Below are 6,683 nucleotides of genomic sequence, written 5' to 3' on the forward strand. Positions count from 1 at the left end.
TGGTCAATGACATGAGACAAAGTATATGTGAACTACTGTATGGAAAGTGAATTTCCTCTGTAAATCTTCACCCAAATCACAATTAAAAAAAAAAAAAAAAAGGAGGGAATTTGAAGAAAAAAAAAAAAAAATTACCAAAGCTCATGTAATCATTAGACTCCTTGGATTCTTCTTTCTTTATGCCCTCTATCTCCTCAGCTGGAGCAGCAGTAGTGCTGGGGACGTTCACCAGTTTCTACATTGCAGATGAGGCTCCAGATGTTGACCTTAGGCAGAACCTTCACCAACAAGTCACACCAGAAAAATATGACCTTTACATCAATTGCTTTAATAAGGCCATTGACCTTACCCTCCATCATGAGGGTCACCTAATTATGCAACATACAGGTAGAAGCCATTATGTGGGTATTAGGCTAGTTGGTGGGGACAGTAGTAGATACTGGATCAACTGTGGGCCTTATTTCAATGTTCATTTGAGAAAACCATATTTTAAGGCTTCAATAACTATATGTACCTAATGATTAGAAAGCACAGGTTTAGAGAAACAAATGGCTTAAAAGGTATTTCTTAAGGATCAATACAGGAGATAAAATTCTAAACAAAGGAAACCTTCATGTAAAGCACTTACAGAGGTGTCTGGCACATATTCAGTTCTCTGTAATATTAACATTATTTTTATCAGGTAATTAAATATGTGTTAAATACAATGATGAAAGGAAAATTCTTTTTTTGGCATATGTATGGTTAGTCAATTAAAACTACTACCCCAAAATTTGAAAGCAAAATATAAGACCATTGCCTAAGATTTTAACCAAAGAACTGATAATTTATCAAAGAAGTTCTCTGTTAAATCATATCAAAAAGAAGTGTTCCTGGGCTTAGTTAGTCAGAATGTGATTTAATGTGAGTCCTCATTACAGGAAGCATGACATAGGAGAATTTGAGATAAAAACATTTGCAAATGTCTTCAAAATATCAAAAAGTAATTACTTCTGCTGGGAACACCAGTATCTTCTTTGTTGGGATGATACTTTAGAAGATATCAGTCTATCAAATTAGCCAATAAAATCATCCAACTAACCTTGTATGCTCAATAATCAGCAATCATTTCTTAGTTGGCTTTACATATATGTTTAATAGCCTAAAGAGAAAATGCATTTTAATCAGATCATCTGTATATCAACCATTATAATATGAATTTATCTTATTTTATTATATACACATATGAAATCTTACAGAGAATGCTCTGAGCAGAAATCATATATTCTCTATTCATTTGTTTTTTATAAATAATTATGATATAGTTCAGGGGCTATAATTTTTCTTATTTATTGTTTATTTATTTATGTATGTATCTATTTCTAGTTTTTGGTGAGTAAAGTTATAAATATGTCCTAATAAGATAAATCTTCATGAACTAATGTCCAGGTTGTTGTGGTTTAGTAGCTAAAGTGACTAAAATAAACACTTTGTCTACTTAGATTTTAAATAACCCTCAGTGACATTTCTTCCTCTTTGCTAAGAGTGCTACCAGCTATAATGTAAAATTCAGCCAACAAGTTGGGAATAAAGAGAGCTCTAAAAAAATTACCAGCTGAAAGCCTTAGGAATAAACTGTAGCAGTATTTTTTGAATATAGGAACAAGAACATACTGATGATCCTCTGAGGGGAGAATAAGTATCACGTAAAAAGAGAGATTTACTTTGTAGCACAGTAAAAAGGAGGAAAGAAAAATTAGAGGCACTGGTAAAGTATAAATAATCATATTTGCTGATTATTCAAATGCTTTGAAATAATTTAAAAACAATGCATATAAAACTGTATGTACATTCTATTTTTGCACTCCATAACAAAATCCCCATGAAAAAACACACAGAGGGAAAGATTGTTTTTGTTGTTAGGTGCCGTCGAGTCATCTCCAACTCATAGCTACCCTATGTACAAGAGAACAAAATATTGACCGGTCCTTTGCCAATCTCACTATCCTTGCTATACCTGTGCCCATTGTTGTTGCAACCATTGTCAATCCATCTCATTGAGGTCCTTCCCCTCTTTCTTCTACCCTCCACTTTACCAAGCATGATATACTTCTCCAGGGAATGGTATCTTCTGACAACATGATGAAAGTAGGTGAGATGAAATCTGGCCATTCTCTCTTCCAAGGAGCATTCTGGCTGCACTTCTTCCAGGACAGATTTGTCAATCCCTTTAGCAGTCCATGGTACTGTCAGTATTCCTTGCCAACACCACAACTCAAAAGCATCAACTCTTCTTAGGTCTTCCTTATTCATTGTCTAGACAGAGAAAGATACTTAAGGAATATTACATCTAAAGATATCTTTACACCAATATAAATTAATGTTTTAGTTATCTAGTTCTGGTATAAGAGAAATAACACAAGTGGATCACTTTCACATACAGAAATTTATTCTCTCACAGTTTTACCAATCCAAAAATTCCACTGCAAGGAATTGATTCCTAACTTATAGTGACCTGATAAGGCAGAGTATTAGTGACCTATAGAGTAAATCCTTATGGACATAGTTGAGTGCTCTAAGCACTGCATCACCAGAGTGCCTTTCTTACAGTTTAGGAGGCTGGAAGTTTTAATTCAGGGTGCTAGGTCCAGTAGAAGGTTTTCTCTGTTGGCTCAGGGTAAGAATTTTGTCATCAATCTTCTTCTGAGACTAAGAATTTCTCAGCAAAGGGGAAAATGGTTCCAAAGGGCATGTTCCACTTCTGGCTCTTCTTTCTTGGTGTAGGTGGTCCCTCTCTCTCTCCACTTGCTGTTTTCTCCTTTTATGTTTGTAAGGTAGAAACTGATACAGGTCACATCCTATGGAAATTTCCCTTAACATTGAATCAGGCTTGTGACCTGAGTAAGTGTGTTGTGCCTAGGGCATTTGACTGCTAACAAGAAGGATGGTGGTTCAAACCCACCAGCCACTCCTTGGAAGGAAGGTTGGGTTATCTATTTCCATAATGATACCCCCTCAGAAACCCAAGGAGAGGTCGCTATAAGTCGGGTCTGATTCCACAGCAGTGAGTTTGTTTTTTTGGTTTTATCCCAATCTAATCCTCTTACTCCTCGGAAGGAAGTTTGGGCAATCCTACTTCTGTAGTGATACTGCCTCGGAAACCCAAGGAGGGGTCACTATGAGTTGGTGCTGACTTGATGTCACATAACAACAACAATCCTCTTACAATTGATTGAATGATCACATCAGAGCTGCCTCTAATCCTGCTTCATAAACATCTTAGATGTTAGGATTTACAACACATAGGACAATAGCATCAGATTACAAAATGGGTGATAATTACATAATATTGTGAATCACGCCCTAGCCAAGTTGATAAATATTTTGGGTGGATACAGTTCAATTCATAACCATTAATTAAAGGAAGGGATCAAATATTTATAAATTCTTAGTTTTAAAATGGGGAATATCTATTGATTATTTGGTAGTAGAACTGAAATATATATGTTGGCAAAGGTAAATAGTTTCCTTAAATTATAAAATAATACTTAGCAAGTTAAAATAACTGCTTGCTCTTGTTTTGTTTTATTTTTAAGTCTTCCTTTATCAGATAAACAGTCTATTTTATTAAATATTAATGTATTCATTGCTATGTTGGCACTAATAATATTATTTAGGTTAATCATTATCATTTTATCATTCTTTACTTTGGTCATATTCAGAATTTGCTAAATTTCTGATTTCACGTTTATTTCTAAGACAAATAGAACAGATGAGGGAGCTCTGGTAGCACAGTGCCTAAGCCATCTGACTGCTACCCAGAGGTTTAGTGGTTCAAACCCATCAGCCACTCCACAGAAGCAATCTATTTCTGTAAAGATTTACCACCTCAGAAACACAATGGGGGTCACTATGAGTCTGATTTGACTCAATAGCAGAGGTTTTTTTTTTTTTTTTTTCCTAGCAAAAATATAAATTCAAGAACATGTGTGTATGTCATTGGTTTCCACTTGAATAGCAGTAATAAATGATAAAATATGTCACAAAAAAGTTATTTGAAGTGTTTAAATTTAAAAGTTTACTTGCATTTTAGAAGAAAACTTACTCGAAAAACATACAACTACCTTCTTGGGAAAAGCTGTGAAATACCTCAATTAGGATTTACATTTTATAATACAGAAGAGGCCATTTTGAAATTTTATCATGTGCTCTTAGCCTTTTCAGAGGAGGCTAAACCTGAAGAGGCAAGTATGTATTTGACTTCTATAGGTATAAATAGTAAGTGTTGCATTCTTTGTGATAAGAACATTATTTTAGATGAAATTATTATTATCAAAAATATTAAACTACTTGAAATATCACAAAATTAAAACCATATTACTAAATAAAATTTTACAGTGAAATATAAAAAAAAAACCTTCTTACAAAAATTGAGTCCAATAACCAAAAATTTTCCCTTGTAGTACAATTGTTGTATTCAATTTAATGTGTCATCAAATTATAAGTAAAAATAATTAAGAAAAAATATACTGTCAGATACTTTATAGTGAAAAAATGGAGAATTCAAATAATCAAAATTCTGTAATTTAAATATTACATGAAAATGTTCCTCTGAAATAAACTTTGTTGTTAATGAAATTCCAAAAAGAAAGCTTTATCTGTGGTGTCTGTTACAAGCTACAATGGAATAATGGAGACAACATTTATGCACCTGCCTTAAAAAAGTAGAAAAACAGAAAAGATATTATACACTGTCTTTTTGGCCATGAAATAATAGGCAGCACAGACTTGTAACCCTGAGAAAGAGGAAAAACCCTGAGACAAGGATCCAGATGATTGCTTCTGTTTACAGCAAATAGCTAACCTCCGAGGAATAGTGAAGGATTTAAAAATGCAGACCAAGCCCAGCAGCATTGCTGAGTTGAGAAAGTATAGATGAGAATTAATGGAGGTTAAGAAAGCTGCAATATGTGTGTGGCATAGACTCCAGAGGCAGGAAGAGGGAAGAAGAGCAAAGAATTCCCTTAGGTCTTTGGCAGAGTACTGATCTGCACATGTGTAAAAGGAAATTTACCAGGACTAGAGAAAGAACCACCAGAGAGCAACAGAACAAATATTCTTAAAGTTTAAAAAGAGGTAGAAAAAAATAAATATTTCTGAGCAGTCACAGTGGAAAAACCTCATACATGCATGATGTGTTAAATGGAGTTTGCAGAAAGAGAAAGTGTCAGTAGTGTTGCTAAATTAATCTTAACCAAAATGTTGTTCTCCATCTGTCCTAAGACTACTTAAAAGCATCAAAATGTGCAGATGGACACAAGTGACTTCACTGCATTCCAGAAAAGGTCTAGCACTACTTAACAAAATATAACAAAATTTCAGCAAATTGCAAATTAAGATTCAGAGTATTTGGAATGAAAAGGAAAATATGACTCATAACCAGGGGACCATTCCCTAGAGAAGGATATCATGCTTGGTAAAGTGGAGGGTCCATGAAAAAGAGGAAGGCCCTCCACAAGATGGATTGACACAGTGGCTGCAATGATCAACTCAGTTATAGCAAAGATTGCCAGGCTGGCACAGGACTGGGTAGTGTTTCATTCTGTTGTACATAGGGTTGCATTGAGCCAACTCAATGGCACCTAACAACAAAAAAACAATAATCAGGGGATAGCACCAATCAATAAAGACATGACTAATATGATGAACCCAGTAGACAAGGACAATAGATAGTTATTATACAAACATTTCATAACATTAATGAGGTAGAAATAATATAATGAAGAGAGAAAAATAAAAGTGCAAAAGTAACTCTGGAGATTTAAAAAATCTAAACTTTAAAAAAAATGCAATAAATGTGGTCAATAGGAAATTAAAAACTGCAAAAGAAAACAAGAGTTATCTTTAAGATTTAACATAAAAGTTTTCTTAATGAATTAAATATTGGAATAGAGACAAAGAGAGCAAAAAACAAAACAAAACATGAATTGTCCCTTACAGACCTGCAGTGCAATGCCAAGCACTCTCTTGGTGGTATGTGCCTTCAAGTCGATTATGACTCTCAGCAACCTCCTAATGCAAAAAACGCAACCACTGCCATGGAGTCAGATCTGACTCATAGTGACCCCTTCTTGGGTTTCGGAGGCTATATCACTATGGAAGTAGATTGCCCAATCTTCCTTCTGAGGAGTGGCTGGCGAGTTTGAACCGCCAGTCTTCTGGTTAGCAGTTGAATGCCTCAGGCACTGTGCGACAAGAGCTAACAGTACAAATTAAAACTTCCCCATAGATTTTCATAGGGTGTAATCTTTATGGAGCAGATCACCAGCTCTTTTCTCATGCAGAGCAGTTAACGGGTTTGAAACACCAACCTTTTGGTTAGCGACCAGATGCTTAAACTTTGTGCTAACAGGGCTCCTTTCAAGTAGTCTAGAGCATTCAAATTGGAATCCAAATAGAAGACGCCAGATAGCAAGAATAAAAATGTATTGAAAGAAATACCTATTTTCCTCAAATTTGACAGAAATTATTAATTTATGGATGAAAGAATCTCAATTAATCCCAAACCAAGAAACAATAAGTAAGACGAAGATCCATTCTACTAAATGTAGTATGAACTGTGATTAAAAGAAAAACAATTAATGAAGCTGGAGAAAAAAATCACTTTATGTACAGAAAACAAAGGAGTGGAATCTTTTTTGAGG

The sequence above is a fragment of the Orycteropus afer genome, unplaced genomic scaffold (assembly GCF_000298275.1).
Source record: "Orycteropus afer afer isolate SDZICR_OR568_19922 unplaced genomic scaffold, OryAfe1.0 scaffold00351, whole genome shotgun sequence".
Classification (NCBI taxonomy): domain Eukaryota; kingdom Metazoa; phylum Chordata; class Mammalia; order Tubulidentata; family Orycteropodidae; genus Orycteropus; species Orycteropus afer.